The following is a 22,621-nucleotide window of genomic DNA, read 5'->3' on the forward strand; positions in this document are numbered from 1 at the left end:
ACCCTCTTCCCAACCCCCCATCCCGCACCCCCACCCCGGCTCCGACGGGTTCAGTACTGCGCTTACCCGGTCGTTGGTGCTCCTGTAATCCAGACGCACCCAAAAGGCAGCGGGTGGACAGGGTCGGGCGCCCGGGGGCCACCCACTGTCGTTCGGGCCACCCCCGCCCCGCGCCCGCGGCTCCCCGTGCCCCCCGCCGCCGCCTTACCTTGCCCGGGCGGCCGCTCGGGAGTCGGGCGGGGTGGGAGCCCCCGGGGAGGGCCGACGTCCGCGCGCACCTGGCTCCGCCGCGGGGACTCGAGCGGCGCCGCGCCCAAGCCGGCCGGAGCGCGGGAGCAGCCGGAGCCGCGGCCGCTCAGGTGTCGGGGGTTGGGTGGGGGGCGCCGCGGCTCCGCCCCGCGCTGCGGCCGGGGCGGGGGGCTCCTCACGGGGCTGCTGGGCGGTCCCTCCCCTCGGCCCGGCGCGGGCGGCTGGGGCCGGAGAGCGTGGGGGAGGGGCCGTCTCGCCGCCAAAGGGCGCGCGCGGCCCAGGACCCGCGTGCGCGGCCCGCCCCGGACCCCTCCCGCGCCGGGGACCCCGCGCCTCCGCACCTGCCCCGGCCGCTCGGGCCCCGGCGACGACTCGGGCGCGGCGCGCGGGGTCTGTTGTGGCAACCCCGGGAGACGGCGGGCGCCCGGGGCCGCCTCCGCGCGCCGCCCCGCCCCGGGCTGCGTGCCTCGCCGCCCCCCTTCCCCGAGCAAGCCCGGGGACCAGAAAGTCCTTTAATTTTGTACAGCCCCGGCGTGTTTTATGTTAAAGGATTCAGAAATCCCGAGGCCGACGGCGCGGCAGCGCGTTTGCAGAGCCCAGGAAAACTTTGTGCCTGGGCGACGCCGCCATCTGCCTCCCCGGCCACCTTCCACCCGGGCCCACCGCCCTCCCAGCCAGGGAAGGATTCTGGGTGGGGGGTAGGGGAGTACAAGCCCACCGCTCAGATGAATCCGGGAGGCGAAGGCGGCCTCCAGGGACGCCCAGGAGCCCTGTTATTATCTAGGGCTTGGGGATCGCCAGGTTTGCCAAAACCCAGAGCGGGAAGGTTGTCAGGAACCCTGGTCCCAGCTCCCGGCGTGGTCGTGGAGTTACTCCTCCCAACCTGGTAGGAGCCATTGGCTAATAACTTCTCACGCCTCCACTAATTCATTGCTAGTTACACCAGCTCCGGAGGTTTCGGTGGCCTGCGTTTTGCCATGTTCTGGAAGAAGGGAAAGCAAGTCCTTTCCAAGATCTGCAGTGTGAGTTGGGGGGGGTAGGAAGGGGGGGCCAGACACCACCCTCCTGGCTGGGATGTAGAACACGCTTGCATTTTACAAAGCCCATTCTGCGTCGACCCAGGAAAAACAGAGAGATTCTATAAATGCGTTTTTATTTTTATATATTTATAAGGTATTACGGTAGACATACTTTTTAAAGTCAATCTTACAGAACATGCCTGAGAGATTTGCATGGGCCACTGACTTCAACACACCAAAGGCAAAGTTAAATATTTGCTCTAGATACTTTTTTTTTTACCCCTGCTTGCATAATTGTCCCACATTTCAAAGAAGTCTTTAAAAGCACTTAGGTTAAAAAAAAAAAAAAAAAAAAAAAAAGTTGTGTTTGGGCCCTAACTCTTTCAGGACACACGTGGAGCAAATACTGGAAGTCCTCGAGGGCAGCTGCCAGATGCAGGCTTCTCTCTGTCCTCTGGTGCCTTAAGCTTGAGACTTCCTATAATGTTTGTTGAGTGAATAAAGGAGGCAATCAGTCAAATAATAACAATCCCTAAGTGGGAAGAACGAGCCCCTGGCAGGATCGGGCATAATTTCTTTGGCGTGCAAATGGGGGATTCTGCAGAGGGGGAAGAGGATCCGTCAGCAGAATGTTCCCATGTTCCTTGGGTTTGTCACTGGCAGATCCAAGATGTGGCTTATGTTGGGGGGAGGCGGTGAGGGACGGCTTCATCGCCACGCAACTTACATCAGACCTCGTGGCCCCAAACAAAGCGTGCCGTCTAAAAAGAGCCATGTGTTTGCCTACAATTCCAAATCAAAGAGAAATCCCCAGCGTGTCACCACCTCCAAACCAGTTTGCCACCCCAGATTTCAAGGACCGAGGACAGCAGAGGAGACTGCTGGCCCTAATGCAGCTGTGAAGACATTTCTGGGGTCCCCACAGAGAGCTCCAGTGCCAGAAGCATTGTGCTATCTTCAAGAAACACTTCCCCAGGGACCCAGGCCTCTGCCAGCTTGTCCACCCAAGGGGACACCCCTCGGCCACCCCTCCAGTCCCTCGGATCTGTTTGTTGTCTGGTGACAGCCCTCCATGGGAGCCCCATCTTCTGGCACGTTAAGGACACACATCCTGCCACATCCCAGTTTCTTTGTGTCCCTTTAGGGACACCCAGTCCAACCTTGTGCTTTGAGACATCCCTTGAGTCGAGAGCGTCTTGTGAAAGGCTTGGGACCGAGGACCCCACAACAGTACCTTGTCAAACCCCAGCACGCAATTGTGGATTTCGGGGCACATGTTCACCCTTGACAGCCTGTCCCTGCTGCGGTCTGGGCCTCCACGCAGCACAGAGCCTGTCAACAGTGGACCCGGGGTGGCCCATGTCATAAGGGCTCCTGGCTTTAGTTTCGGTATAGGAAAAGGGCAATCATCTTTTTCTGCTTCTCGATTTCAGACCTCCCTGGTTTGTTGTTGTTGTTGTTTTAATTTAATTTAATTTTTTTAAGATTTTATTTATTGATTTGACAGACAGAGATCACAAGTAGGCAGAGAGGCAGGCAGAGAGAGGGGAGGAAGCAGGGTCCCCGCCGAGCAGAGAGCCTGACGCGGGGCTTGATCCCAGGATTCTGGGATCATGACCTGAGCCGAAGGCAGAGGCTTTAACCTGCTGAGCCACCCAGGCGCCCGAGACCTCCCTGTTTTTGCTTCTGTAAACTGCCTTTTCCTGGGCCCCCGCCCCCTAAGCACATATGACGATGTTGGAATGAAGTATCTGGTTTCGCATTTGAGGAGCTCTTCTTTCCAATCAAACCTGAAGCCATCAGCCATCGGTCTCAGCCTTTAGGGGCTGCCCACTGAGCACAGAGAGCCCAAGGACTTCCCAGAAAGAGGAGCTATTCTACGGAGTCCTAGAAACTGGGGCACCGTACCGTTAAGACAGGCAAAACAGAATGAACTCCTCTGTCCTGGGAAAAACATTATAAATATTTTGTGGCTTAGATTAACCGGGACCCTTATCGCTTGCAGCAGCAGGCGTGGCTCTCTCCAGAGCGGCTCCTGGGTCTGGGACCCAGAGGCCCACACCATTTCAGAGGCATGTGCCTGGGCTGCCCAAGGGGACGTCCCCGACTCTACCCTCCAGCTTCCAGGTGGGAAGCTGGTGTGCAGAGAGAGATGAGGCTTGCCCAAGGACGTGGGGTCAGAGCCAGGTAAAGGCAGGTGTGCCCAGGTGAAATCAGGTAAAGGCAGGTGAAGGTACATACTCCAGCCAACAAGTCTGCCTCATTCCCCCATCACTGCCAGAGTCCCGTGTTTTTGCAATGTTTTCCACTCCACCAAGAGGTCTACTCACCCCACATTACCCCCACGCAGCAGATAGTGGGCAAGTCACTCCTTTCTCCGTAATTTTATAACAAGTCCTAGCTCAGACACAAACTTGGTGCTATCGATACACAAATCCCTTAACGACTCCTCATGTGCCTCCTACCTTGCCCTCTGCATCTCCTCCTCGAGGAGTCTGACTACTCCCCATTAATTTGCATGAATTTATTTTCCACGGATGTGTTTTGAAAACTTCCTGAGACTGGTCGTCTGGTTGCAGGAGATGCAGCTGCTAACACCGGAGAGCAGAAGGCGAGTTTGCCCTCCTGGAATCTGAGACCACAGAGGGGCTGGTCGGGAGCTGTTCTTGCTGGGGAGGGTGTGGGGCAGGAGGAGAGGGGCTGGAGCTCTGCCCTTGAGGCCGGCCTCCAAGTGTCCTGCGTGGGAACTTCCCCAGGCCTCCTGCCCCTGCCAGCGCAGCCAGAGGAAGAGAGGAGTCAGTTCCAGGGGCCGGTCTAGTCCCGGTGGAAGCCAGGAGGGAGGCTGGGGGGGGCAACACTCAGTGCCACCGGCCGGCCTCGCCCCCCACCCCAGTCTGGTTCGTCCCTTGCTTACAGCAGAGATCTTAACCAAACACTGCTTTGGGGCTCCCCTACCCTCTTCCCTTAATTCTGCTTCCAGGGTCACCTCTCTATTGGCAAGCAGTCTGTCCCCAAGTCTAGGTTTCAGGCACAGCTTTCGGGGGAAACCCAAATGGCGTGTGGTTCTGTGTGACGTCGATGAGGCCCGCCCCGCGAGGGCCCTGGAGCAGGGAGAGGGTTTGCGGATGCAAAGCTGCGCTAGCAACTTGACGCGATTATGGCGCAACCAACCCTGCCAGAAGGCCCCATTCCGACGAGCTCAGAGACGTGCGGGGTTTCCTTGGCAAGCAAACAATAAGGAAACTTGAAGATCACCAGCAAAGAAAATAAAACAGAACTATAAAGAAAGGAAAAAAAGCAAAAACAGGGGCACCTGGGTGGCTCAGTGGGTTAAGCCTCTGCCTTCAGCTCGGGTCATGATCTCAGGGTCCTGGGATCGAGCCCCGCATCAGGCTCTCTGCTCAGCGGGGAGCCTGCTCCCCACCCCCCACGCCTGCCTCTCTGCCTGCTTGTGATCTCTCTCTTTCTCTCTCTCTCTCTGTGTCAAATAAATAAATGAAATCTTTAAAAAAAATCGAAAACAAAACAACAACACGCATGAGGGAGTGAGGGTTATCCCAACATCGCCGCCTTGCTTCTATGTTAATTCATCCATTAGGAGATATGTCTGAGCCAAAGAACCTTCTAGTTAAAAGAAAAGAAAAGAAAAAAGAATTGGCTTGAGAATATTTAATATTGTTCAGCTTTAAATATGAAAAACCCAAGCCAGTTTTGCGTTCCGTATGAAGCGTGAAATCCTTCTCATTCCGTTCCGGAACAAAACACGAGAGCTGGCGCTGGCGCTGGCTAACATCCCCACTTCCGAGTATTTCTCTGGAAGTGCCAGCCCATGCAACTGAGCAAGAAAATTCAATGGGAAAGGTTAGGTATTTTTCAAAAGAAGGCAAACGTATCATTAGGGGAGGTGCTGTGATTTTCTAACTGGCTGAAATGAAGCCTGTCATTTTTGTCTGTCTCTTCACCCATTTCCACTCCTGTAATTCCCACTCCTGTGACGGCAGAGAGAAGCCGCAGAGCTGCAGAAAAGGTGACGGTGGTAAATGTGTGTAATGTGCTCAGACACACGCCTCGCGGGGCTCGCGCTCCGGGGGCCGCGGCCTCTGCTGCTCTCAGGGCCTGTCGCGCCGTGAAGCTGCAGTTCTTCCTCTAAACCACATTACATTCAAGCCCCCTGTTGGCATGCAGTTTATCCGAAGGAATCAGCATGCCCATATACATATATACACACACTTATATCTAGAACATAGAAAAGATTAAGCTAAAAAGGCAATCCCAACAAAAACATAGGCAAAAGATTTGGGCAGCCCTCACCCAAGAGGCCATCGAAATGGTGGGCAAGCATATGGAGAGGTGCCCAATTTATTAGTGCCCAGAGAGAAAAGAGGCCCACCGTGAGATCACTTCTAATCTGCCAACCTGAGAAAGGCAGGACGTACTGGATGCTGGAGGGGACGCGGGTCCTTGCACAGTGGGCTCTGCCGGTGGCTGCGGGTACAGATGCCTTGGGAAGGGGTTCTGCGGTGTGTGCTGGGGCCACACTGCTCTGCGCAGAGGTGCTCACCTGGGAGCCACGAGAACGTCTGTGCACAGGAAGGCGTGGGCAAGAGGGCTGAGGGTGCTCAGCAGAGATGGGAAGGAACAGTGGCCCCACGTCCCCGCAAGCCGATCCGGTCCACAGCAATGACGGAGGAGCCCCGGCCTCACGCAGAGCGGGACTAATCTCGTAATTGGCACGTTACGTGGAAGACGCACGTACTGTGCAATTCCATCTGTATAAGGCTGGAAAACGGGCGGGAACGATCTGTGATGTTGCACCCTGGCACGCAGAGGGAGACGGGGACTTTCTGGGTGCTGGGAACACGCTGTCCCTGGATCCAAGAGCTGCACGCGTGGGTGGGTTCGCACTGGGAAAACTCCTCCGGCCGCGAGGTTATGATTTATGCCTTTTCCGTAGAGCTGCTAGTCTGTGATAAAAATTGACTCCGGTGTAACAAGAAAAACCTCCAGAAAGAACACAAGCGGAGGAGGCCCGACGTTAAACACACTGAAAAGCTACCGTGATTCCCAGGCAGTCGCTGACGGCGGGTCACAGACGCAGAAATGAAAGCAGCCTCACCGGGGCCTGCGCCTCCCTTTCCTCCGGATTTCGTTGCCACCCCGCCTCCTGGACCGCCTGCTCCCGTGGGAGCTGGAGGGCGGTCTGGGCATCAGCGCGGTGTGCTTTTGGGGGGCCTGGGGTCTCCTTGCTCACCTGGACCTGGGGCTCCCACGCACAGCCTGGCGCTCCGCACATGCCCAGCGGACGCCCAGCTCGATGTCAGAGAAGAGAGGGAGGGGGGGACCGCGTGCGGGAGCCCACGGTGGAATTCAGTCCGCCATACACGCGTTTTAAAAATGTATAAGAAGGGGGTGCCTGAGCGGCTCAGCCAGCGAAGTGTCTGTCTTCAGCTCAGATCGTGATGCTGGGGCGCTGGGATCGAGCCCCGCATCCAGCTCTCTGCTCAACGGGGATTCTGCTTCTCGTGCGCTCGCTCTCTGCCTGCCGCTCCCCTGCTGGTTCTCTCTCCCCCTCTCTCTGTCAAATAAATAAATAAAAATTTTGAAAAACGTATAAAAAGAAGTAGGCAATAGTTGGTGTTTATTGGCTGAGCAATTTTTAAATACAGCTAAATCCCTCACCCACTCCTCCTGACAAAGATAAGTGACAGGTGAAAGGTGTTGCCAGTAGGGGTGCCTGGGGGGCTCAGCTGGTTGAGGGTCCGACTCTTGGTTTCGGCTTAGGTGATGAGCTCAAGGTCATAGGATCGAGCCCGGTCACAGGCTCCACGCTCAAGGGAGAGCCTGCTGGAGATTCTAGGTCTTCTCTCTGCCCCTCCCCTGCTTGAATACATACATACATACATACATATGTGCATACGTACATACATACATACGTACATACATACATACATAAAATCTTGTTTTTCAAAAAAAGATGTAGCCATTAAATGCAAAATAATAAAACATCAGAGAACGCCACAGATGATGATTCTCAGAATTTCAAGGTAGAGAGAGCTTGGAAGGCCTTTCTAAACATGTCAGATATTCCAAGGGGAAAAGTTGAAATCAGGCCACAGGGGAGTGAGGGTCTCTCACGGGACGACAGCCCAGGAAACAAAACCAAGCTAAAGGAAGGATGAACGGCCAGAGAACAAATTTAAACCTATGCCTTAAAAAGTTAACACAGGTCCTAAGTATATAAAGATCTTTCCAAAGTAGACGTCTATTTAGATCTAAAGTAATAGAAATCATCAAAAAGCCTACTTGAAAAATGGATAAATGACAGAAAAGGAAAAGTTACTTTAAAATAATAAAAAGTGGTGGGGCACCTGGGTGGTGGCTCAGTGGGTTAAGCTTCTGCTTTCTGCTCAGGTCATGATCTCAGGGTCCTGGGATCGAATCCCACATCGGGCTCTCTGCTCAGTGGGGAGCCTGCTTCCTCCTCTCTCTCTGCCTACCTCTCTGTCTACTTGTTATCTCTCTCAGTCAAATAAATAAAAATCATTAAAAAAAGAAAAACACCTCAAAAAAATAATAATAGTAAAAAGTGGTGAAATCTTTTCAGCCAGTGGTGACTAGAATGGTTGATCATCCGTGTGGGAAACAAATACAGCTTTTACTCTATAAAAAATTGTGTCCGCGTGATCAGAGATCACCATAACGGATCAGAGCTACACGACCCCTAGAGCAAAAGCAGGAGAAAGCCCGTCCGGTTTGGGGTCCAAGGTCTTTGCGACCACAGCAGAAGTGTGCAAAAGGAAAGAAAATGGGCAAACATGAAAGTTTAGACTTTCTGCTCTCTCAAGGACATCCTGTCAAGAGAAGAAGAGTCATGTTGCAGACGGGGAGAAAAGTCCTTGCAGATCGCGGGCCTGACGAAGGACCCAGACCCGGACGGAATTCTCCGAGCGCCGTCTTGGAACTCAGCACCCATCGACTGGGCAGCTCAGCACAGACGTGGCAGGGGACTTGGGCAGCCCCTCCCCCACAGCAGAGGCGCAGGTGGCCGCAGCACAGGAGAAGGTGCTCTAGTCCTTAATCATCGGAGAAAGCACACGCCTCTGAGAGCGACTTCAAGAAAAACAGTGCCGGCCGGGACTGGAGCGCCGGACCCTCCTCCGCGGTTGGTGGTCCTGTGTGGGCGCACCGCCACCCTGGAAAGCAGCTTGGCAATGCCTCGCGAAATTAGCCTACACGGAATATAGGCTCTCGTGTGTGCGTGTTTATCTGGAAGAAATCATGCGCTTGTGTTCACACCATCGTCTGTGTGACTGCTTGTGGCTCTATGTCGGGGACCCGGGGTGTCCAGGACCTGCCCCTCACACCCCCCCCTCACCCATCTTGTGTCCGGCCTATCGCCGTCCCCAGCAGGTGCATGAACCCCGTCCTCCGGCCACCCCCACGCACGGTCAGTCTCCTGCTGCTCGGGCCGTGCTGCCCATGGTCCTTGAGGCGGGGCTCCCCTGCAGCCACTCGTGGGCTCCCAGCGCCCCTGGGCCAGGTCCCAGCTCCTCCTGAGGCCCTCAGGTGTCCCCACCTTCTCACCCACCCACCCCCATCCTCACCCCCTCTCAGGAGGCCCCCACCCCCTCTTCATGGAAACTTCCTGCTCGGCTCCCATCTCCATTCCTGTCCCGGCCCGCTTGGCGGCATGGGCGTCCGGTCCTCACGGACCCCGGGCCCTGCTGTCCCTCCACCGGCTGGAAATCCTGGAGTGGGAGTGAGGCTGTCTTGCGCCGCTTGGGTGCCCATTCCCAGGGCCCCAGTGGATGTTGGAGCAAAGGGCAGGTGTTGGAGGCCCAACGGTGGGGGGCGGGCAGGGGTCTGGCACGGAGGGGCTGGCGGGTGTGCGGAGGAAGGGGGCTCCCAGCCGAGGAGAACTCCGCACCCATCCCCCAGGGTGGAAGTTCACAGCGAGGCCTTAACAGGGCTCAGCGGCTACACCGTCCAGGTGGTCTCAAGCCCACGTCACTCTCTCTCGCAGCGGAGCCCATGGGAACGGCTCCCACCGGGGCGCTTTCCAAGGACAGGAGGGCGTGCGGAGCCTCCGATGGCCCAGGGCCAGCTCATGGGTCACACCCTCTCCCCTCTGTCACCTGCTGCCAACCAAGTCTCTGGATTAATCTAATGGAAGAAACTCAGCCCCGAGGGAACCCAGCGTGCGGGGGGCGAATCCGACCCAGGTCCCGGCTCGAACGGCTCAGAGCCGATACGGAAGGAGGCGGCGTCTGCCACCTTCCCCTGCAGGAGAAGACGTTGCTAAACACGCACGTGGGGCCGGTGAGGGAGGGGCAGGGTGACAGACACGGGTCCGGGACCACGGCACAGCGGCAGAAACTCCGTAGTAATTCAGCATGAAGAACGTGGAGCTGATTTTCGTGGGGAGAGGCGACTTCCAGGCGTCCACTCCTCTGAGAGAAACATCTAAAGAGAGTAACATTAAGGAAGGAATTGATGACAGCAAGTCGTCTGGTCTGTGGCCATGTCTGGGAGGGGGAGGGGCCGCGCGGCAGGCTTCCCGCTTTGAAGAAGAGCCTCTCTGCCCTTCCCGAAGTTAGAGTTAAGGAAATTAATTCTAGATGGAAGAAGTAATATAAAAGTCAAAAGAAAATGTCTCGCAGTCGCACAGTGAATTATTTGGCTTCCTCCCACCTGAGTCTGATCGGCTTCTCTGGTGAGAGCCTGGGGGCAGGCGGGGGAGGCTCTGAGCTTCTCACTCCGCAGGAGAGGCAGAGGGGGGGGCGGATCATCTCCTCCCAGGCGATTTCCTTTCCCTCTCTCTCTAGACCCGGCCTGCAAGGAGCCACAAGGTGTGGGGCAGGAAACAAGGGGCCGCTCCTGCATAGCGCCTTTGGGTGGGGCTGGGTGTGGGGTCCTGAGACAGGAGGCCATTTCAACGGGGCTGTGCAACCTGGAGTCTGACGGAGCCCCAGGAGCCCCGCCGAGGCGCCTGGGTTCTGCTGCTGCCCCGCGTCCACCCCATGGGGACGGAAGGCCACCCCCCCTCTACCGGGGCAGGACCACCGTGGTGGGTAAGCCAGGGCCGCTGCAGTGCTCACAACTGGGGAGTCTGGGGTCGCCCTCCAGGCTGACACTTTACCAGCCTGCAGACGGCTGGGCTGTGTCCCACCGCTGTCCGCCCTGCCTGTCCTCTGCCATCACACAACAGTCGGCTGAACCTGCTGTTACCTAGGTGGCCTGGATGCCCCGAGACCCAGTCCGTGTGCCCTGAGGTAGCTGTTCCTGGAAACGCTGCTCTACCATCTCATGCCCCTACTGTGTGTCCGACGCCTCCTACAAAGTGACTTCAGATATGGGAACGGCCGTTAGCCGCTTGAGTGGGGCAGACCCTCCATCACCTGCATCTCCTCCCTTCTCCCGCCGCCTTGTTCCAACCTCCACTCGATCCCCGCGGGCAAAGTGGGGGTGTCCGGAGCCCAGGATGCGAGGAAATACGGAACAGTGACTCCTGTGTTCGTGAGTGTCATGTTGTTATTATTACTATAACAATGTTACTATCATTTACAATTGCGATGTTATTGTTACATTGTTATTAACATAGCAACATTATAATTTAGTGCGATTATTAAAGAATACTGAAGTTTTGTCAAGGTAATGGTAAAGATAAAAGCCCCGAGCAGCTTCTCATGGGGGACACCACCTCTCCCCGTCTCTGTGTGCTGCCACCCCCACCGGGCACCTTTCTGAGGTAGAGGGAGGCCTGAGTTTGGGAGGAGAAGAGGCGGAGGGCTAAGGCAAGCGTCTTTGATCCTAGAATCTCTGATTTGTGTCATGGACAATGTCAGCTGATGCTAATCGGGTCCCTGCAAGTTTTTGGACCTCAAAACCACCCCGCCCACACCCTCTGAACAAAACAAACAGGAAATTGTGTTGTTGTTGTTGTTGTGTGTTTGGCAAAACAGGCCAGTGGAAGAAGGCATCTCGAAAGTCTGGAACACAGAAAACAGGATCCGTCCTGAAGGAGGTGGGCTGGCCCGGTGGGTGGGTCCAGCGCAGAGCTGGTGTCCGCTGTGCCATCTAGGACCCGAGCCCTGGATCCACGCGTACCAGCTGGAGGGTGCTGGGGGGCCGGCTTGGGCACGCTGAGCCCCAGATTCCTTGTTTGTCAAAAAGGGACAATAATAGTGTGTATTTCATTGGGTTTTAAGAGGGTAAGTGAAATGATGCATAGGAAGTAGCCCCGCACAGAGCCAGTCACTAAGACATGTGCGTGTTAGCACTTATCATTAGGAAGACTGGCTGAGAGAATCGGATATTTAATCGAGAAATAGAAGCCCGGGGTTGGCACGGGGGCTGCCACCAAGGGAGGAACGGTTGACGGAGCGAATTCGACCTTGCCCAGCGCCTGCTGGCCATGCATCGTCCGTGGAGATCCAGGGTGGCGATGGGGGGCTTCCACGAACAGAACCTTCAGTGACGTGAGGTCATGCTGTATTCGGAGCACACCCTCAAATTCAAGAATTGGGGGGTGGCGCACAGGAAAACAGGAAGGACGGATTTTAGAGCAAGTTTCAGAATTCTGAGAGTACGCTTTTTTTTTTTACAATAATAAAATGAATTGATTTTTCAATTAAATTTTCAATTAAAGTTAATTGGATTTTTTAAGGATAGTAAAAGCTGCCCCCCCCCATGCTTGCTGATGGCTGTGCCAAGTGACTCTGTGGCTGCCCTGAGCCAAGGTCCTTAGATACTCAGGAAACCGCCTGGGAACAGTCTGGGGACACCGGTCTTCCTCGATGTCCACTGGCCATCCGACTACACTCTCCCTTCTCGTCCAAGCAAGCTGTGCCTGCTTCCCTCCTGCAGGACCCCAGTGACCCAGCATTCCACACGAAAGTGGTGCTGCAAATATTCATTTGCTGCATTAAACATTGCACTGCTGCAAACATTCATTTCCCCGTTTGCTGGACAAAAGACAGGAGAGCCCCATGGTGCCTGAGAGCCCACTCAGGCTTGCGTGGGACACTGGACTGGGTCCCCAGGAGCGTGGATGGCCCTGGGACGTGCTCGGGTGGGAAGGCCCATGGCCAGTGAACAGACTGGCAGGAGGCGTCCCCGTGGCGCTGGAGCCGTGAGCGAGGTCTTTCTACCCCAATCAGGGGGATGCCTGAGGCCAGAGAGGGTTTCACCTGGACCCTCGCCCCACCCAGAGATCCTACCAAGTCCCCTTCGTTAGCAGAGACTTAACGCTCTTGCCAAACAAGTGTTTGCGTTGTAGGCCCTGGCACGGAAGGTTGATTGGCTCGATAATAACTTAATTATGAAATGTTCATCACAAGGAATTATAAACAGTCCTTCACTTGCTGGATCCTTCTCAGCTTCTCCCTGTGGATCCCCCGAGTGCCTTGCAGCGCCGGTGCCGTGGGTGGCGTCCACCAAGAGCATTGCGGGCCAAGAGGGACCGAATTTCGCCACCGTGAAAGGCACCGAGGGAAGCGGGGCCGGGAGGCTCCACAGCCAAGCACTGAGCATGCAGACGGCTGTGCAGTGTGCGATCAATGATCTGAAGAACCACTAAATATGGATAACTTCCATACCTGGTTTTTTGTTGTTGTTGTTCTATAATGACAGCTGGTGGGGTGCTTCAGAGGCTGGTGCAGGTGTGAGTGTTTGTCGCCATGTGTGTGTTGAAAATAACATTAAACAGAACCTGTGGTTAAAGGAGTCATGGCAGCTACGTGCGGTGGCTTCTTGTCTAGTTCGAAGACCTTCACGCCAAGGAGGAGGAAGGGAGGCGGGAGCTCCGTGCACAGATCCCGGGGTGCGTGTGCAAAGGAGAGGGGTGTGTATGCCGGCGGGCGGCACCGCAAAGTCAGGACCGACCTGCCGTCCCAGCTGGAACCTCGGCTTCCTCCCCGAGACTTCACTGTGGCAATTGTTGTTCTCAACGGGACCGGTTTCTCCGAGTCCTGGGAGTAACAGCCTCCAGCGCTGCGGTGAACCCCCACGCCCAGCGAATCACGGGGAAGCGCTGATGATCCCTGTATGGGGTCTGGGGGCCGACGGGGCTGCTGTGGCCTGAAGCGGGGGCGTCGCCCCACACATTCCACTACGGGACAGGAAGCATGCGTCCGAAACCAGCCAGCCGGACTGCGAGTCAGTGGAGAGCCCAGTCTGGGGACAGCAATGTTGTCAAGGGGTCCCGCTGCGTGTCTTATGGTGGGGACCCCAGCTGGCACCAGAGAAGGGGGACATCTGGGCTGCCAATGGGGAGCGTAGTGGGTCACAGATCAGAGCCTGAAGACTACTGCAAGCGAGGCTCAGATTTTCTTCCCTAACGTCATAGAGGAGGAAACGTGTGTGTTTCTTAAAGACCTGGCTGGAGACTAAACCTTCAGAAGGGGAGGGAGCTGCGGGGCAGGGGACGGACGGGAGGCGCCTGTATCCGCCAGCATGGGCCGAGTTAGTCTGTGATAATGAACATCCCTGTGTCCGGGTGGCGTGGTGGAGGGCAGTGATGGTCTGCTTCTCGCTCGCCACCATGGGTCTCGGCGACTCCCCACCTCAGCTGTCCCCTCCGGGTCTCCAGAACTGGGAGACGTCCCCCCAGCCCCAGCCCTCATATGCCATCATGTTCTGTTTCCGCTCAGGCCTTCGTGGCTAACAGATGTCCTGTGGCTCCGTGCAAGCTCAGGGGGAAAGGTTCCATTCCTTCCACACTCGCACTCGGGAAGGCGGGGGAACCAGAAATGGGAGCGCCTGGCCCTCGCAAAGCCCATGTTGAGACCGTGTTTTCTGCAGAAATGCAGGCTCAGCTTTCCTAGGCACCAGGGCTCGCACTGTGCATGGATTGTTCGGACACCAGTAATGTCTTGTCCTTGGGAGCGCACAGTCTAGTCCCCTCCTGTATCGACAAGACAGTGCTAAATCACACGTGTGCACACACACACACTCCTGGACCAGTGGCTGGTTTAGGTCCGGCAGCGCGGATGAGCTTGGTCTCAGCGTGAAGCAGACCTGAATCTGGGTCCCGACTGGTACCCACCAGTACCTTCTAAACCTGAGTTCTCTCATCTCCCGGAGGCGATGATGATGACCACCCCATCCGGCTGTGCCGACAAGTCAGCGAGATAATTTGAGTAAGGGGCTCAGAGTTAGGGCTCCAAAGGTGAGATTCTGTTACCTATCACCATAGCTGGTATTAATAGCGTAAATCCCATTCCGCTTGCTAACATTCACCAATTCAAGCCCAGAAAACAATACAGAGCAAGGTCGCTCCAGAACTGATACACCAGCCACGGTCAGCTCGAGAGGGTGGTCTGATGCCTTGCTCTGGCCCCGCAGAACCCCAATGTCCTTTGTCATTTCTTTCCGTGCAGTGCCCGGATGACGCTGTTGTTCTGAAAATAGCTGCTGCACTCCACTCTCCCACCCCACCCCGCCGCCCCTTTGGGGGCCGAGGGCACGTCCCCACCCCATGGCTCTGGCTGGCTTTGTTCTGTGGAATCTGGGCGGGACCGACCATTCTGAGCCGGCACAGGTGCGACACCCTCACACGTCACGATACCCTGAGCGCGGGGCTGCTCCGCCAGCCTCAGTCCCAGAAATGAGGGATGTGTGGACCACAATGGACCCAAAGTTCCTCCGACCCACAGTTTGGAACCCCGTCCAGCAGAGCCCAGCAGGGCTGGTAGAGCCAGGGGCAGCCCCCCACCTCTGAGTAAGAAACACACAGGCCAGGGTGGAAAGCCAGGACGATTAGGGGGTTATTCGTTACTGTAGCAAAAGCAGACTACTCACCTTAAATGAGATACATTCGTTCAGGCAGAGTAGTGTCTCCAGTTTGTAGACTGGAAAATGGCTAGTTTAGAACGCGTTCTCTTGTTATATATGTATTCAAAGCTCCCACGCTTACACACACCCATAAATAACAAACATAGGTGGACATGCGTACTCGAACGCTAACGATATTTGCCTTTTGATTTAGGGGAATTAAGGGTGATTCCTCACAAATGCTGTTTTGCATTCTTTTTAAATTAGGACGTTATTACAAGGAGGTTTAAAAAAAAAGTCCAAACCTGATCAACAGGATATCCACCAGAAAAGCCTTTCTCCTACTGTGACCCTGCCCAGTCTCACTTACCAGAGGTAATACTTCTGTGGTGTCATTCTAGAGACAGTCCCCGTATTTTCAAATGACTCCAATTCAACAATTAGCCAAAAACAAAAACAAAAACAAAAACCTTACAGTTTAATCAGTCTCTCAGGGAACAGACATAATGTTCTAAAATAGTATTATACTTAGGACTAATTCTGAGTGTACTACATGGAGCTAATCTGTTTCTCATTAAAATTATGGATTAAATGGTAATCCCCACATTTCTAGAGGTAAGAAAAATGAAGCCTTTGTACCCTATTTGTTTACCGAATTGAAAGGTTTGTATTTAGCTTTGAAAAAAGAAATCCCATTTAATGCAAGAATTTGGGATTACTCATTCTGTCATTAGATCCATTTTGAAATCTTTATTAAAGGATTTGAGAGAAAAGAAAACATTCCTTCAAGGTCCGGTTGGTTCGCCGACACTCCCGGGCCTGCCCTGAAGATTACAGATTCTTCCGTTCTCGTGGAATTTGCCGCTGAATGCTGAAGCCACATGAATGGAAAGAAAATAAGTGCCCTGTTAGGTCTTCTGGAAGTGTACTGTGTGTTTGCTTCTACAACGCAGATATGTTATTCACGGAGGCACCGGGGGGAAGACGTTTAAAGAATCTGGCAGTTCCTATAGGAATCCGTGGGCACACATGGGGTGGGTTCCCAGAACCTATGCGTCCTTCTCCTATTGGAGAGTCTCGTCTCTCCTGGTTTGAAAGAGTTAAGTCATTGAAATTGGCTACTTTGTCTGTGGAATGTGACCTGTGCTGGGTCAGGGGCAGCCCCAGTCTCCCAGGAAGGTGGTTTCACCATCCGTCCGGGATAAGAAAAGTAAGACCTGGGGAGCGCGGTGTGGCCGCCCAGCCCTGTCCTGCAGGAAAAGTCTTTGGTTCCTGACATCCTGCCTTTAGTAGCCCCTTTCTGGTGCTTCCTCGATGATCCGTAATCTCCCACTTTCCCAGAAACCCCGCCCATGGGGCTCTGCCTTGTTCTGGATCTGGAAGACCGATGGTGGGGAGCAAAGGGCACCAAGATGGGGGAACTGAAGTCAGAGTCTTGACCACGCTGGGAAACGGTGTGGCAGGTTCTCAAGACCTGAAGCCCATACACCAGTTCCCACCCACCGTATGACCCAGCCAGAGACATGTAAGCTTAGGTCCGTGCACGGACTCCCGCAGGGATGTCCATCACGGCTCCGTCGGAACATGCAGCAGGTCCATCAGCAGGTCAACAGACAAGCAAAGTGTGATCCGTCCACACCGCAGACACACGGCAGGAATACAGAGGAGTGAGTTATCTACACACAACAATCTGGGTTGATTTCAAAATAAAGATGTCCAGTGAAAGCTGGCACAAAGAGAGAGAGAGAGAGAGGGAGAGGCCATACTGCATGATTCCATTGATAAAAAAAAAAGTCTAGAAAGTGCCAGCAGGCTCTCTAGTGATGAAAAGGGCAGCAGCCTGGGGTCAGGGTTCTATGGGAAGGAGGGATGCTCGTGGGGCAGGAGGGAACCTTGAGGGCGAGCGGGGAGCTCACCATCCCGACGGCCGTGACGGTCGTGTGGGTGCGCACCCAGGGTTCTCACGTGGGGACTGACATTGTCCCTCACGGGACACTGGAGACATTCTTGCTGACTCCCGTGGGGAGGGGCCACTGCGGGAGTCTAGCCGGTAGAGACCGGGGACGGTGTTGAATAGCCCACAAGGCACAGGATGGCCCCTAGAACAGAGATTTTCCAGCCCCAAATGCGGGTGGTGGTGAGGCTGAAGCCCTGGTGTGGGGATGTGTCAGAACAGCAAATCGTACACCTGACAAGCGGCCAGTGTATTGGCTCTCAATTCTACATCAATAAAGCTATGAAACAATGACGTCTCTGCCCTGCCGCTTGCTGGCTGGGTGACACTCGGGGGTCCCACCGTCTCTCCCAGCCAGTTTCCGCCCTGCAGGCCGGGGGACAACCCTTACTGCCCGGCGCTGTTAGCATGAAAAGAGCTCCTGAGTCGTGATTCGTGTGCTGTCTCAGGCTCGTGGAACTGACTCCAGCCGTCCGGAGAGGAACGGGGCGTAAATCACCCACGGAAGTGACATTTTCGCTGGGCTCCGGTCCTCAGAAAACCGCGGGCCAAATAAAGACAGCCTCCGAGGGCTCAGGTCATGGCCCCCGGCTCGTGGGGCGGGGGAGGGGGTGCGGTGGGACAGGCCATTAGGCCACCTGTCGGTGAACAGGACTTCTGGATGACCTTGAGTCCTGGCTCTCAGTCCGACCTGCACGCAAAACATGGCCCTGATATAATTTATGTAAAAGTACCTACACCATGGTGGTTTTTTTTTTTTTTTTTTTTAATTTTTGGCCAAGATTATTGTTCGTTGGTCTTTGGCCACAAAAACACTTAACAAAATTGAAGAGGCTTGCAGGTCCGCGGAAGCCCACCTCTCTTGCCCAGGCTGGCCCTGACCCTGGGCTTGGTGCCTGGTGGAGCCATATGTGCTGAGGCTGGAGTCCCAGGTTCGAGGCCTCATCCCCACCGGGCCCCCCTCGCTCAGCCGCACCTCAAGGAAGATAAACAGGAGCATAGCTTAAGGAGAGGAGTGCCAAGTGCGGAGCCTTCAATCAGCTCTTTGTTGACGTGGGAGCCGGGTGGGAAAGCAGGAGGCGCTCGCCACCAGAACACAGCGCCTTTGTCTCGGCGCAGTTCCAGGTCCCCGTCCCATCAGAATGCAGGGGTTGGGGAAGTGGGGTTACTCCCTCAACCCCGTGACGCCCTGTGGCATGCACAGGGACCCTCCAGTCCTGAGGTCTGTCCTCCAGAGATGGCAGGTGGAGGGGAAGGAGGGGTGCAGATAGCTGCGGCGCTCCCCATGGGGTCCCCCTTTCCCCTTTGAGATGCAGCAGGCTCTGAGAGCATCTGAAGGCAGGCAGCGGTGACACGGGAGGGGCCGGGAACCCCAGGACCCTCCAGCTGTGCTCCTCTGGGAACACGGAGCCACTCGAGGTTCACTGGGTGTTGTGAGAAGCTCTCCTCTCTGACCATGCCCCATGCCTGCGCCGGAGCCCTCCCTCCCCAGGGCTGCAGGGTGGGGGAGGAGGCTGTCCGCCTGGCCCTACATCCACGGCTCATGACCCTCCAGGCTGACACCCCACAATGGTCCAGGGGAATCAAATCCATCCTGGAGATCCCGCTTGGGCCTATGGTGTTCCCTCTGCTGACAATGCCTTTCCCGTTTCTCCTGGGAGATTCCAACCCTGCGCAGTCCTCAGCACTCTTGTGGGACGCTTTTGCCCCCAGGCAGCCCTCTGGGACCCGACCCCTCTGGGTGCCGGCAGCCCCCATTCTCCCGTGTCATCCTGTTGACAGAGCGGCTGGCCTTCTCTGGCAGGGGTCCCTTTCCCCAGTTGGCCTGAGACAGAGGCCGTGTCTGGGTCACTCTGAATCCTCAGTGTGGGGTTCAGGGCTGGTGCTAAGAGGTCCTCAGCTGCCGAGTGCTGAACACATGGGCTCAGAAGCGTGAAGGAAACCGGTTTCTTGAGGGGATTTTATAACCTCAAGCATCAGGCAGAAAGCAGGGGCTGCGGGCGGACAGCTGGCCGGCCGCGGAGAGGGCATGCCTGCTTCTCAGAACTCCACCCGGCGCCCCAGGTCTCCAGGCCCTTTGAGGACAGGGGGTGCCAGCTGCCTGGCTCAGAACAGGCCAGGCTGGTCGGGTTGGTTGCATGGGGCAAGAATCAGGAAGAAGTACTTGTTCTTCATAATCCAGCTTGTTTATCCAACGCACAATAAAACAGGGCCGGATTGTTCGCAGATGCTGGACGGAGCCCGTGAGAGAGACCCCACTGGACCGAGAGGTCTGTTCAGGAATGCACAGAGCCTGGGAAACGTCGAGAGGGACAGGAGCCCGCTGTGAGGACATGGGGATGGGGCCCCGGGGCAGCGGTGTCCTGAGCGGCTGGCACCGGCTCGAAAGGGCAAATCCTGTGCTTGCTGCGCCAGCTCCGTGGTCTATGATGTCACCGTGTGCGAGGGTCAATGTTACGTGCCAACTGCACTGGGCCACGCGGGAGGGAGGAGGGAGACAGTTGGTTGAACATAATTCTGGGTGTGTCCGTGATGGTTTCTGGACGAGGTCAGCATTCAGATCGGTAGACTGAGTCGAGCAGATTGTCCTCCCACGTGCTGGGCCTCGTCTGATCAGTTGAGGCGGGGCTGACGAGAACAAGAAGCTGAAGGAGCACCTGGGTGGCTCAGTCAGTGAAGCGTCTGCCTTTGGCTCCGGTCATGATCTCAGAGTCCTGGGATCGAGTCCCACGTCAGGCTCCCCGCTCAGTGGAGAGCCTGCTTCTCCCTCTCTCTCTCCCCCTACTCATGCTCTCTTTCAAGTAGATAAATAAAATCTTTAAAAATAAAAATAAAAAGAACAAGAGGCTGAGGAAGGCTGCCTGAGTGTCTCTGAGCTGGACTTTGTTCTCCTGACTTTGAACGCAGATTTGGACCAGAGATTGCACCATCGACTCCCTTGGGTCAGGATGTTGAGCTAACTCCCCTTAATTAATGCTTTTTACACACACACACACACACCCCTCCCGTTGTTCTGTTTCTCTGCACAGTGCTGACTAATACCCCGCAGTCCCTGACCTTGCCACGGTGGGAGGACTGACCCCCTGGGAAGCAGCCAGTGCTACTGGTGAGCCCCCAGCCTCCACCCTGCGGCCGACGGTTAAACATTCGGGAGCAGCGCGTCACGGCCCAGGGAGCGTCCCGGCCCCTCAGAGACTTTCTCAGCCCCAGCAAGGCCATAAGCCCCTCTCCAGGCTCCAGCCCGTGAGCCATGACGCTGCTGAAGCTGACCTCAGCCGTCGCCTGGAGCCGCGCTGCCCAGGTTGGGGAGGCCGTTCCCTCCGGGACAAAGGCGGCCCCTCGTGTGTCCCACCGTCGTTTGCACACTCCGCGCTGGCCGCGCCGGCTTCTCACCAGCTCCCAGGGTATTGTAAGGCCTCTGACGCACGACCACGTCTTCATCTTCCGTTGGTCCCTGTGCCAGGGACAGGGCTGGACACACCGAAGGTGCTCAGGGCACGACATGCAACGCTACCTTTTTGCCCCGCGGAAGATCGGTGAAGGCCCCCACGGTTGATAAGACCCCGTCCGTCCCCCTCTGTGGGCAGAGAACTCACCGCAGTGGGTTTAAGGAAAAACACCGAGTTATTTATTGATTCCTGAATCTGGAGAAGTCAGAGATGAATCAGGCCAGCGGGACCCCAGGGCTCGGTCGTGCCGCTCCATGTCTGGGTTTGCTGGGCTCCTGCAAGCTCCCGCGTCAGGCACGCCTCCTCTCGGGCTGCTCAGGTGGCTGCCGGTGTTATGTCTGTGTCAAGCATTTTCTGGCCATCTCCAAGGGCCTGTCCCTGCTAGGGGTCACCCCCCCGCCCCCCGACATTAGGCTTGGTCAAGGGAGCATGTGTGCAGGCGACCTGAGCCATTTCTGAACAGAAGCTCCGGGGGCCTCCACTCGGTTCTGCCCCGTGGTTTTCTCCCTGCTCAGGATCCGTGGGTCGCAAGCCGGGCAGACGGGCCGCACCTGCTCCCAGCCTGGAAACGAAGGAGACGGTGAGCAGAGACCCGGCCGGCCGGCGCCACACTGGCTGGGGGTGAGCCGCGGACTTCTGCTGCCAGGAGCCACTACAGTCCACGCAGACACGTCATTGTCACCCACAGTCATGGTTGACACTGGGGTTCACTCTTACCTTGCGGTGCACTCCTGGTAGGGGGGGGTCATACATGAGGAATGACATGTGTGCACCTGGATGAAGGGCCCGAACTCCAGGACCAGGGTCCTTACAAGGAAAGAAAGGAGACAGTGACATGCAGATGGGGCGGAGGCTGGACGGACGTGTCTACAAGCCCAGGAGCAGCAAGGGTGGGGCAGCCACCCGAGCCCAGGAGAGACACCCGGAGCACATGCCCCTCCCGTCCCCCACAGAGTCCAGAAGGAACCAACCCCGTGACACCTTGGTCTCCAGAGCTGTGAGAGAATGGATTTCTGTTCTTCTAGGCTACTTGGTTCATGGCTATTGGTCTCGGCAGCCCCAGGACATTGGTACGGGCTGTAACAAGGGGCAAGAGACCCACATGTGAAGTGCAGAACAGGGCAGGTGCCCCTGGCCAGCCAGCCTCGGCTGCGACCCCCCTGCAACCACCTCCAGAGGGCAGACCCAGCACCAAAACGTGCGTGCCCTTCATCACAACAGGGAGACTACAGAACTGGGAGGGAGAGGCAGCACATGGTACCATAAAAACACGAGAAATGTTGGGTTTCACAGTTTCACTGATTCGGCCACCCAAACTCCATGATCTATGAAGACCTTTTCTTTTTCCTCCCCCAAAAGAGCACGTTGTGTCAGCTCAGGTTTCTAGGGACCGGAAAACATCATCCTGAGTTTGCCGTAGCCAGCGACAGGCGTGGCCCCCGCTTCCTCCTGGCGTCGGTCGCATCTCCGAGCCCAACTGGTGTCTGCCAACCCCAGGAGAACTACGGGAATGTTCTGGAGAAAATGCAGCAGGAGGTATGAGCACAGGCATGGAATTTATGAGCATCGGCTGTCTTTCTTGGAGATAAGCCTTTTTCAAAGCTGCATCTTCTTCAGGAGCATGAAGAATATTTCTAAGGACACATTGGCCTCTGCTCTCTGCCCTTGGGAGAGATTCCATTCTCCAAGGTGAGTGCCTGGCCCACCTCTGCCGACAGCAAGGGATGGTGTCTACTGTTGGGGAGGGCGCAGGGGTGGGGAGGGAGGGTGGTGTTCGGGACTCTGGGAGTGACTGAGGGCCCTTGGGGCCCAGGATACCCATCCTGAACACCCCAGCAGCTGTCCCCTGCGGTTAGAAACTCCCGGGGTGGCTGGCGGGGTTTGGAGAGCACCAACCCTGTGGCACCGAGCTGAGCCTGGAGGCATGGGCAGACCCCGCTTCTCTCCTTCGGCCGCGTGGTCTGCCCTATAAAACACCACATTTGTTTCCACCCCACAAGCATCATACAGTTAATATCCTTCTTCCAAATGAAGATTCTCTCTCACTCTCCCCAAAATGAGGAGCTGCGGGAGCCCCCACTCCGTATGCCCATCCGTGGGGGGGCTCACAGCTCACCCGTGGCCAGGCTGGACATTTCTGAGACCCCATCACGGCCTGTGCTCCTTCCCAGAGGCTG

The sequence above is a fragment of the Mustela putorius genome, unplaced genomic scaffold, assembly GCF_011764305.1.
Source record: "Mustela putorius furo isolate JIRA1106 unplaced genomic scaffold, ASM1176430v1.1 tig00000127_pilon_pilon_pilon, whole genome shotgun sequence".
Classification (NCBI taxonomy): domain Eukaryota; kingdom Metazoa; phylum Chordata; class Mammalia; order Carnivora; family Mustelidae; genus Mustela; species Mustela putorius.